A 12784-nucleotide genomic window follows, 5' to 3' on the forward strand; every position below is an offset into this window, starting at 1 on the left:
GCACATCCAACACAGGTGTTTGCTGTAGGCCGGAACCGGTGACAATCATCATTCATCTTGAAATTCAGCTTGTATCGGAAACTGTCTCAAGAAATTGGAACAATCTTTGATCCGGTGTAAAAAAGATAAACGTCGTCCAAGGTGATTTTTCCAGTTCGGAGAGCTAACTTTTCCATCTGCTACGTTGTTTAGGAATTCAATAAAGAAATTGTACGAAATTACCTGGCACATCTTCGTTTCTTGGCTACAGAAGAGCAGAGGGTCTGGATTGGTGTCTAATGACTCCACTATTAGAGAAACGGTAACTGGGATGTTCATAAAGACCGATTGTACTTGTTTGTCGCAAAGTAGCTATATTGAAATACAACAAATTATTGCTGAGTGTAAAATATAGTTGATCTATTGGTTTGTTACCTCATTTAGCTGTAAGGCCGTTAACCCTCTGATAAACGGATGGTAGCGATTGGTACTCCCGTTGAAATCCTTCCAAGCCGCAATCACAAATTTTGGGCAAAGACCGACTTGAACTACAGCGAGGCCTAAGCATTGAACAGAAGTAAATTAATAAAAATTGTGTACTTAATTGGAGGAGCAATTAAACTTCACCAAGGAAAATCCCCAACATGTAATAGATTTCATCTATGTCGGCTAACTCTAAACCAACATCTGTTTCCTTATCAGAAAATACAGTATTGCCGTAGTCTACTATCATAGACAAGAATTCCCTACGAAGTCCGCCTCCGTCTACTCCGGCCTCACCAGTGAAGGAAACAACCAAAGGCCTTTTGATCCTGGAACTAAAAAGAGGCACAGTTAGCAGAGTTAATGGAAATAATGTAAGTTATGTATGCTTTAAAACATGTAACTTACAGAAAGAAGGGATCTTTTGAAAGCTTGATGGCGTCTTTTACGTAGCTCATCCTGTTTACATCTATGGCGTTGCCGCATAGTTCCCTAGAAGCATAGGCCGCATCGTCTGAATATGCCATAAACCGACTTTGGTGCAGATGAATTTTTTTCATTCCTATAAATAGATGAAACCTGAAAGGCAAGAAATGATGCTGATTTCTACCGAATGGTCATACATACCAGCGGGATCGAGTACAGCTGCTTCTTCGTCAAACAGCAAGACGGTGGCTTCATCGTCGGACATTTGACGAATTTCTTTGTCGCAAACATTGGTGTGCGCTTCCAGTACTCTGATAGGCATAATTTCCCCGCAATACACGCATGTTTCCGTGCAGCCATCTTCTTCCGATTCGCTTTCGGAATAGGAATCTTCTGCAATAGCTATGTCTTTCTGGAGTGGACATAAATAAATGTTTTTCGCAAAAACCGCCTTCAACTCTTTTCCGTCCACAACTGGACCTTGGCCGATAAGGTACAACGTTTTTCCATTCTTTTGTGATGTTAACATTTTAAATCCACCCACAAGCTCGGGGAAAATGCTAAAAATAAGAAGATTGTTATTGCAATTCGCTCGTCTGTACACTGCTTTAATACATTACGTTTCAATTTTAGTTTTAACGGTTTGTTTTTCGTCTGTGTCCAAAAACTTCACAGTTCTTCCCCATAGTCCAGAATTTTCTAATGGCGCTACATTAGTCGGCTTAGGAACAGGCATTAAAGGGAATTTTTTGTCCAAACATCGGAAATTTTTTTCAAATACGTGTTTGTCTAAAAATGTAAATATAAATTTAAGAATCACCAAAACACACAACAATTTGCCAAATCGAACCATTTCTTTTTTTATCAAACAGCTTGCGTCGTTCCTGGCGTCTTTCGTCTTCAAGTTTTGATTCCCTACGAGGATTCTTTTGAAGCCTTTTAAGCTTGTTTCTTTTTGTTGAGCTACAACCCGATGTTGAAGGGCCTGGATCTAGTTCAATGATTTTGTTAAAGCTTTTAAATAGTTATATTTTTACGAAAGGAGTTGCAAAAAATGAACACCTGGAAGAATAAACTAATACCAAAATTGCCCAATTAATAATTAATTGTAGAACCTTTACCATAATCCTGGTCTTCTTTTTCTTTCTCTTCGTCTATATCGCTCGACTCCTCCAATTCTTCAAAAAACTTCCTGAACATTTCCCCCCATTTTTTTTCGATCCATGTTGCCGTTTTAATCCGTGTGTGCACTATATGTCGTCGGTTCACAGTTATAAATTCACTTTAAAAACCAAAGTTGTTGTAACAGTAATAAGATCGGATTGAGAACTGTAAAGTAAAAAGCCAACTGGAAAATTTGCTCACGTTTTGCGCAAGTGTTTTCAGTTTTTAAGATCCACCTCTACTACCCTATCCTTTTTCCCCACGAAAGTAGATGGCCAATCAACTCGCCAAGCAACCAACGCGAAATTATTTTTTTTCAATACCATTGGTTGTTTTTTTAGAACATCTGCCTTCCTTAAATATGTCCTCGACTCCCTCACGTCTTTCCTTATGCTAACACGTGGTATCCCAAAAATTTCATATATTACGCTTATCACCCAACCTCTCGCGCCCCTTAAACAATATTCTTACACGTGTGTTAAATATACGGCCGTCGGGGTTAAAAAAACAATCATTTAGGCGTGGGAATATATTTGCTAGGCACGAAAACGGGTAAATAACAAGGCTTGTTAAACTAAATGATATCGTTGAGCAGGTACGTCTATGCTAACTAACTGGATTTCATTCTAGTTAAAATTAAGATAGTCGGCTAGGGGGGGACAGGAGTAGATTAGGGATGTAAGCAAAATTGAATTAGTCTTGGTAGACTCCATTCGTTCCATGTAAATGTCCAGAACATTCCAAGAACACCACCGTTATTTATTGTACAATGTTATTTACTGTACAACTTTAACTTTAACCAATCACACCACGATTACAATTCACCATGAAAAATAATATCGAAGAACCTGACTGATCCATATAAACCGTAAGTATAAAGCCAAAGGTTCACATTCACGCATAATATCATAACATGTCATAAGTTTTTCGTTGTGAAAACACAGCATCCGCCCATCACAATGGGTCGACACACGAACGCAAGCTAGACACATTAACACCAAACTTCAATTGAAATCCTACATTTAAAATACTACTAACATAAAAATTTAGTACTGTTAATTTGTAGATAAGTTTATTTTCCATTCATAATGAGGATAAGATGAGTTCCCATAAATAAAACACAAAAGGCTTTATCACTGAAAATAATCTTTTCTGTATTTAAGTGACACAGACAAAATCACAAGTTTACATATCTTACGACACATGCCTTAAGTTGGATAAACTTGTTTCGAAGATTCCAAATTTCAATTGACTTTGGGTTAATTACGGCTTCTAAGCAGGAAACTTGGTCTTTCGAAATATTGATTGGGAACTTGTCAGCCACACATCTATGAAAGGCATCAGCGTAATCGGACCATTCAGAAAGCGGCTTTAATTTTTTCCCCTACAACCAGCATTATATGGCACAATTAAAGTACTACTAAAAACGCCTTCCAGAAAATTATTGCAGTATAATTACCTGAATGAGTTCCGTTGGTTCATCATCAAGAACTCCGGCTTCGTGTTCCTCCTTCAACATCTCTAATCCTTTAATATAGAGCTTCATAGGATACTGGTGTTTTTCGGTTCGAATAGGATGACAGTTCCATGCTTCCCGAAAAGTTTGTAACGAGCGTTGAATCAAATCATAGCCAACTATGTGGAGGCAAAACAGGTCTACATCCGAGTCTACGTTAAGAATATCATCTGTTTCCATCTGCCTAGAATAATGTAAGACAAGCAATTAGTAGAAGCTATAAATCTGCCGCTCGATGGAGCTTACTCAAATATATTCATAAAAGTATTGGTGCATCTCTCAATTGCATCTCTCCAGAGACGTTCAACACGCTGATTGTGAACAGATGATCCCGTGCGAAAACTCTTTCGATTAACCCCTCTTGCATTTATCATAAAATCAGCAACTAGAACGTTTTCACCGCCATGATCGGACCTAGATTGTATAAGAAAAATTATTGGTATTTCATCATAGATTTCCCCAATAATTCCAAAAATATGCTTACCTTACGCTTGCGGGACAGCCCCACTCGCTGACTGCTTTCTCAAATAAACCGATTACAGTTTCAGAAAAATTGTTATTTTCCAAGGAAATATAGGCGATCAAGCGCGAATAACCATCGATGGCTCCGGGAATAATGAACCCATAACTAAAATTAAAGGAAACTGCAAACAATTATCTAAATAAGAGCATAAATAAATAAATTACCGATCCATTTTGTGTTGGCCATCAATTTGCCACAATGACAGTGGAGCTCTGACTTTGTATACCCGACGCTTTATCCGTTGAATCATAGGTGCATTTTCCATTTGCCTGACTCTCCCATAACTTGCGCGGAGTTGTTTTTGCTTGAGAACATCATTTTTTGAAATGGTGCAGCCTTTGAACATCTGCAAACCTGTACTCGAACAATGCATTATAAAGTGACAGGCAGTCTGGCGCAAATTTGCAAGGTGCTGAAGTTTTTTTAGCTCTGTTTGACACTTTAAATCAAATACAGGAAGTAACATCATCAAACTTTGGGTTGCATCGTAACATATTTGTGAGGTATGCGTCTAGTTGTTCATCAGATATCTTTGTGTAATTCGGTCTAGCTGTAAGATGTGTCTCCTTTAAAACTCGGAACAAAGTTCTTTGGCTGATGTTCAGCAATTCAGTAATCTTTGCAACAGGGACTCTCTGGTCTGAACGTAAACACAAAAATCAGATCCACATTACGATATGTTACTTCATGGATGTCACTTACCTAAGTACCCTTTCAGTAAATCAATGTCAACAGCAAGCTTTGCTCTCCGAGCAGTAGTTGAAGTAGAACGTTCCACTGCTTTCACACTAATTAGGGCATAGAATTGCAACATGTGTACGTTTAGACAGAATTCTCAAGGAAATTAAGGCTGTACAAACCATGTTGCATTGTGAACTTCTAGTAGAGAAATTTCCACGGTACATCCACAAGTAAGGCAAACCTCAAATAAGACGTCCAGTGACATCACGCCAATCCCACATTCATTAAAAACGTTAAATGTGTTAGGAGCTACGTACTGGGAATTCGAATCGAAACGAAGATGATGTGCAATAAAACTTACTGTATGAAAACGTACCGCATATCTTTCAAAGCGTATTCTGGTGATATTTTGGTAGCCAGACACCAGGTGGCACTAGTGCTTTATGCGAGCTATCAAGATTCCAAACTGGTAGCTCCATTGCGTCGCTACTCCCATTCCCCGCCAGACGGCAGCATAACTTTGACGGATAGCTTTTGAAATAGCCTTGCGGGATAGCTTTTCTAATAGCCCGTTGGTATAGCGGGGTGAGGCATAGCATGCCAGGTTGAGAGGCGGGTGCTGGATAACATCCGGGGTTGAGGTGCGGGTGCTGGACAGCATGCTAGGTTGAGGTGATGGCTTATCAGGTGCGGGTGACAATAATGGCACTAAAAACTTGCCATATCCGCACCTCAACGTGGGATGCTATGCCTCACCCCGCTATACTAAGACGCTATTAGAAATACTATCTCGCTCGGCTATTTCAGAAGCTATCCGTCAAAACTATGCTGCGGCCTGACGGGGAATGAGAGAAGCGGTTTAATGAAGCTACGAGACCGGAATTTGGGCAGCTAACACAGGACACTAGTGCCGCGTGGCATCTGTCTACCTAACTAATTGCTACATATTCATCGAATGATCAAGTGGAAGAACACCCGACTGTAATGCAGGAGACCCGAGTTTGATACCAGCCACAGTAGGGGAGGTAGGGCGTGGTTGGAACAAAAAACACATTTTTGTTCCCCACGTTTACAAACATCGTCCAACTAAGCTAAAAATAGTATAGATTTGTAGCCAATTATCTCAGCTACATCAAAATAATTTTTTTGAGGGGGTTTGGCACAGGTAAACATCCCTTATGGGCAATAAACTAGAGGTACCTCAAGATGTTCCAATTGCCAATCCTTCTGGGAAATTGAAACACGGCGTCTGGGCAATTGAAACGTGGGTTTTCCCATAAGGAAGCTCCGATTTTTATGAAGAAACCAAAATGAGGATATCTCAGCATCTGGGATACGTATTTTCGTGAAATTTTTACAGTACTACAAACAATTTTAATTTTTTTTAGATATTTTATAACTTTATGTAGTAAATAAAGATTATTTAATGAATTTCGTTTCGTTCTATTTTTTGAGATAACTCGAAAACTTTTACAGTTTAAAGCTTCAAAGTTTTTCTCAAAATATCAAACTCTAATTTCTATCATCTCAAATTTTTTTAACAAAACCCTATCATACTTCGAGTGGCATCATTTTTGTTTCAATTGCCTAGCGTTCCAATTGCGGCCTACATCACCTATTCTATTTTTCGCCTTACCAAACCTAAGCTGGTGACGCACTGTGAGGTTAGCGAGGCTCTTAGGCCCTAGAAGCCTTATATTAGCTTCGGAGGGTTTGTAGCGGTCACCATCCAAGCTAACCCAAACCTTGGGTAAGCTTAACGTTATGTAGAGGACAGTATTTTGGTTAAATTTTTTTTTTTGCATCTAGATAACATAAGATAATTTACTCATCTTGAAAATACATAAGATAAAATAGCACAAAACGGTTTAAGATTAAGATAAGATAAAAGATCAGTCAATTTGCAAATCGATTCCTAAATCAGCGATTAAAGCGATTTTGAAATCAAATTTAAAAAAGATAACTAAACCTATTGTAAATTGATCTTGCATATTTGTTGTGAAAATGCGTTAAGTGACCTATTTAGCATTTAATTATCTCTAAAAAAATAAAAGATAAGATAAAATTTGAACAAAATTTTGAAAAATTAAAAATAAGATAAATATCAGTAGGCCTATTATGTTATCTTATCTTATGTTAGGCTATCATATCTTTTTGCAAAGATGCAAAACACTGCAAGATAAAGGAGAAAGAAACAAAACTGGACTAAATAATAAATAGGACTAAATAATAAATAGGACTAAATAATAAATAGGACTAAATAGGAAATTTTAGACCAAGTGCTGGCTGCCGTACAGTTTTATGCAACAGGAAACTTTGCTGTCGGTTGTTGAAAATATATTGAAGTTGAGCTTATCCTCTATTGCTCGTGCTGTCCACGATGTCTCCAATGTATTGTCAGCCATTGCTAAGGAGGGGAGGTGATGGTTGTGGGTGGAAGAAAATAGTTTTCGACACAAATTTGATTGAGGTAAATCGATTACATATATTTATTAGACTAGTCGCAGGAAATATGCACTACATTTTACAGAATCACGTCTACCATTTTCTTTATGGTCGAAGGGTCTGCCGTCGCCACTAGGGCTTTGATTTGGTTGTTTTAGTGGTTAAACCAGTTAAACAACGATGCGTGTAATACATCTCCTTTAATTTTTTTCGAAGCCAACAATATAAGTAAATTTGGTTAATCCTCAATTTGTTCAATGAGATAATATACACAATATATACGGTAACTGAAACAAAAGAATCTAAAACAAGAAAAAAATTATAATGTCAGCAAAATTAATCATGATATTCGATAGATTTGATGGCAATTGATAGCCCTTGGTAAGGGCTATCCGTTTCCGGGTAATTGTTATCAACATTTTCAAATACAAAAAATTTAAGGCAAGACGTGTTTTTCGTTTTCGTTGTTTTTCGATCTAAGGCTGCAATGGAGGCAATAAAAAAAAACATAAAAATAGATGTTAGTCTTTAACTTTTTCATATTTTCAAAATTTGCCGTAATTATGCAGAAATAGATAGCTGTGAATAGTTTTGATTGTTTTATGCTACATTTACACTACTTTTGAATTGCAACATTTTAGCCCGAAAATCACCTTTGAAAAAACTAGTTAAAAAAACTTTGTTTTAGTATTGATGGGACACAAATCAGAATATCTTGGCCTTATCTACACGGAGCCGCCTATGTTAATTGCAAACCATTTCATTAATGCACAGGTTATTTCGATACTAATGGTTGTTTTCTCAACGTCAATGTCGCAACCGTAAAGTGTTCATGAGTCCAAAATGTTTAAAAGCGGTAACTTTGAGAAACAGTTGACTGCTGGACAATTTGAAGAAGGACACCTGTTTGAGGACAATGACTACGGTTGCACAATTTTCCTACTCACCCCATATAACGATCCAGCAAACGAGAACAACGTAATTAATGCTAGCGATGCAGTTCCTTTATAAATTTTTAGATTAAAATAATTTGAAATTAGGGGAGGTAGGGCGTGGTTGGAACACAAAACTGATTTTTGTTCGCTACGGTTAGAAAACTCGTCCAACTAGACAAAAAAATATATAGATTTGTAGCCAGTTATCTCAGCTACATGACAGTATTTTTTTTTGGGTGGGTTCGGCAAAGACAAATATGTGCTATGTGTAAAAAACTGCAGGTACCCCAACATGTTTCAATTGCCAATTCTTCTCGGCAATTGAAACAGTGCGTCTGGGCAATTGAAACGTGGGTTTTCCCATAAGAGAGCTCACGGTTTTATGAAGAAACTAAAATGACGATATCTCAGAATCTGGGATACATATTTTGATGAATTTTTTTACAGTAATACAAAGAATTTTAATCTTTATTTTTTAAGATATTTCATAACTTTCTGTAGTAAATAAATATTATTTAATGAATATTGGTAGTTTTCTGAATTAGGTTCAGAAAAGTGTTAGTAATCCCAAGAACGGTTAATAGTACAGAGATCAAATTTTCATAATCGAATATGGCATGTCCAGCCTTACATCATAATTGTGATAAATGTCGGTAATTTAATTTTTAAAATTTAATTTCTTTAATCAACGCTGTAAATAAAAACACAAACATTGTGGCAGACGATAAGTGTCAGCTACCCAGCAGACGATAAGTGTCAGCCACCCAGCAGACGATATGTCTTGAGTAACTGGAATAGGAAAACAAGGTATCTAAAAATTTTTCAAAACAACTGGAGGAACTTTAACAGTAAACTCTTTGACATTTTTTTCGTCACCACAAAAAATACAAAACAACATTCAAAAACAAATTGAAAAAAGAGCTCCGCTAATACGCTGCATAGGGCTATAGCACCGTTGCCAGACTACAGTAAGGGAGACGCGCATACGGAAGGGTCGCAATTGGAACACCTTGTTCCAATTGCCCCTAGCATGGGTCTTCACGGATTTTTAATGTTTATAGGGGATAAAATTTAGCTAGAAAAAAATTAATGTTATCAGTTTATAGCTTAATGAACGATGAATGATTCAACACCTTTTTTTAAATGATTTCCTCCATCGTTTTATGTGTGAAAACGAAAAAATTGTCTGGGCAAAAACTACAAATGGACAGTCGAAAAATAATTTTCTGGGATAACTCAAAAACTTTTAGAGTCTAAAGCCTCCAATTTTTTCTAAAAATGTACAACCCTAATTCGCGTTAGCTCAAATTTTTTAAACTAAATCTCTCACATACTTGAAGTGGTAGAATTTTCGTTTCAATTGCCGCGCGTTCCAATTGCGCCCTACCTCCCCTATAATAGGAATGATTCAAAAGAGATCATAAGGCAACAAGATGCAAAGTCAAGCGTTCACTCGCCACCCATTGTGTCCATTGTCTCCGTGATGAGCTACGATATCAACCAGAAAAAGTCTGCAGTAATCAATACATTTATATGGGGATATTTATGTTGAAACTTAATCGTCTTTTATGCATTAATTAGGATCGCCATAGGAATCCTTTGTTTTACAACATCGCAAAAGCTAGATAGCAACGAGAATTTTGTTGAATATGTTCCAAATCATGATGCCCACAGCAGAAGCATCCACTACATCTCCAATCGCAAAGAAGGAAAGTCAAATCCGTCGATTAGCGTTCCGTCTTAGAAGAACGTCCACCAATAGTTGTTTCCTCCGTCGAAGAGAAATTTAAATACACGATTGCCCATCCCACGTAGTACATCTCTGCCGTTGGATGTCCAGTTCATGGCCGAACATCCGTTATACATCCTACACCTTACCCGTAGTTTCATGGATGTCCGTCGGCTAGGAGAATTTAAAGTCCTGTGGTTGTGCCAAAATTTAATCCCAAGAACGTCCCTCCAACAGCCAAAAAGACATTTAATGTTTTTTTTTGGCTAAATAAATTTTAAAATTAAAGAAAACTAAAATTTAAAAAGGGGAATTTACCGATTTTTAAAATTGAAAGAAAAAAAACGAAAAAACAATGGTAGAGGAGCGTGGGCGCAATTGCAACGATTGACAATTGAAAAAATTCTGCCACCTGAAGTATTACAAGGATTTAGTTGAATAGAAATTTGCTAGGAATTAGGGTTCTATATTTTTACAAAACATTTGAGGCTTTAAGCTGTAAAAATTTTCAATTTTTCATAACAAGTTTTTTTTTTACTGTCCATTTAGTTTTTGCCCAGACAAATTTTTGGTTTTCACCCCAAAACCGATGTAACAAATTGTTAAAAGAGATCTTTTGTCGTTCTTGGTTCTTTTATCTATGAATTTATTACATTATTTTTTCCTAGCTCATTTTTATCCGCTTTAAATAATCAAACTTGTGAAGATCTATGTTAGGGGCAATTAGAACACCCACTGCGACAATTCCGTATGTGCGTCCCCCTTCCTACAGTCTGGCAACGGTGTTATAGCCCTATGCAACGCATTAGAAAGTGTTTTATTTTGATTCTTCTATTTTGTTTTTTTTTTCCGACGAAAATCGATGATCAAATATAGAAAGACAGTGTCAGATACGGGACGAACGGCGTGAGGACATTGCTACCCTCCGTCACAAGTACCTAGAGGTTTCGACAAACGTACCGCAAAAAACGACAAACCTACCCCGACGTACGTAACGCTGCAAGAACTGGAAAAACATCTCCCGCCAAAGCTACCCCGACATATGTACCCAATGAAAATTTTAAAAACGCTCCCGTCACATCAACCCCATTATAAATATACTTCTATTACAGCCGTCGTATGTACCCGTTTGTTTTCTTGAGACAGACATACCTACCCGTTCGTTTAAAACAGATCGACCCACCCTTCGATTAACACAGTCCGACATACCTACCACTTTGACGGAAATTAAAAAACACACCAACTCTTCAACTAAAATAGTCCGACATACCTACCTCTTCGTAGGAAACCGGACGACACACCTACCCCAGCGATTAATACAGACCGACATACCTCGCCATTTGTTGAAAGCTGATCGACACGCCTACTCCTTCGTTTAGTTGAGCCCGACAAACCTACCCTTTCGTCTTTAAAATCTGACTTACCTAGCACTACGTTGAATTTAGCCCGATTCACCTACCCATTTGTTACAGACTTTCTTATTTAAGTATTTAGACTGGCTTAATTCTACCTCTGATGAGCAGCACCCGTTTTTAATCATCTTTTGTTCTGTAAGCAGATAATTGTTTATTCTTTTTCTTGTTGTCCTGACATGAAGCGTTAGGTTTTATTTGCACGTTGCCGCATTGCATAGTTTGCCCGGTTGGTGGGTTGCCTGCCGGTCTACTTTGCCTTTGAGTCGTTATATGGATTGTGCATGATATAATAGAATAGTGCACTTTAAAGAGGAACGAGATGTCTAAGCAAGGATAGTTAAGGATTCGCGATTCAAGCCTTTTGTTACAATTTCAGACAAATCATGTTTCCTATATCTATGTCTAAGTCTAAGTAACATCTAACATCCCCTTGGTTACGCTGTTAACTAGAAACAAGTTCACCTGTAACCGTTTTTTTAGATAAGGTTTAATTAATTTCAACAATCATACCTTGATACGTGAAATGGGGTAGTTATATTTCTCAGGAACCATCCGTGATTTCGTTGTCGAATGGAATGCTTAACCCCACCAATCTTACTGGCCTTTTATATAAAAACGAATTCACACCACATATAACTAGCAAATGGGGTGCTCGTCAAATCATTTTAACAGTAAAAACTTTGTGCCAGCAGGCGCCTTTATTTTCTACACCCAGCCTTGCAATAATCCAATCCTCCTCTTGCGTTTAGGATTTCAAACTCCTCCCCCAATTAATAGATACAAGTGTGTGTTTAAATTACGAAATGCAGTAGGCCACCAAGGTTAAAATCAGTCCTAGACAGGTTTAACAGACTTGATGGTGAAACACAGTTTGAGATCTTATCTGGCTTATCAGTTTTCTGTAAACGAAAATCAGGTGTTTCATGCCCACGGCGAGCGATGAAAAACTTTATTCTTGATGCAATGAAAAAGATTGTAAAAAAATGCAGAGTAATGTAGACGTGATGCGAATAGAATTGCCGCCTTGTTTTCCACACTATACAGTAAACGGTGGGCGTGAGAAGAGTTTTAGTCGAGATTTATGTTGAAGACCTGCGTGTAGTGATCTTTGAAAAAAAAATCGTAGATCAGACTTGTTCATTCGATTTTCACAATCTTGTAGCATTCGATTTTTGAATTTTTCTTGGTTCCTGTCAAATTTTAAATTATTAAACCTAGAGCAAGTTACATCTAGTACAATCACAAGGTCAACGCAATGGGAAGTTGTAAAAATACTTAAATTATTTTTGTTTATTTAGGCTATTTCTAAAAACGAATTGAAATCGTGTTTTATAAGCAACATTGTTTCCACTGGTAGCCCTATGTGGTAGGACCATTGAAAGATTTGAAACTCTTCTTACAAAGTAGACTTGTGCGTTTAGTTCCTTTCCCCCGGTCTTCCTTTTTTAATTTTTAATTTTATTTGTTTCCCACTTAAGCATTTCTGAT

Source organism: Daphnia carinata, chromosome 9, assembly GCF_022539665.2.
Source record: "Daphnia carinata strain CSIRO-1 chromosome 9, CSIRO_AGI_Dcar_HiC_V3, whole genome shotgun sequence".
Classification (NCBI taxonomy): domain Eukaryota; kingdom Metazoa; phylum Arthropoda; class Branchiopoda; order Diplostraca; family Daphniidae; genus Daphnia; species Daphnia carinata.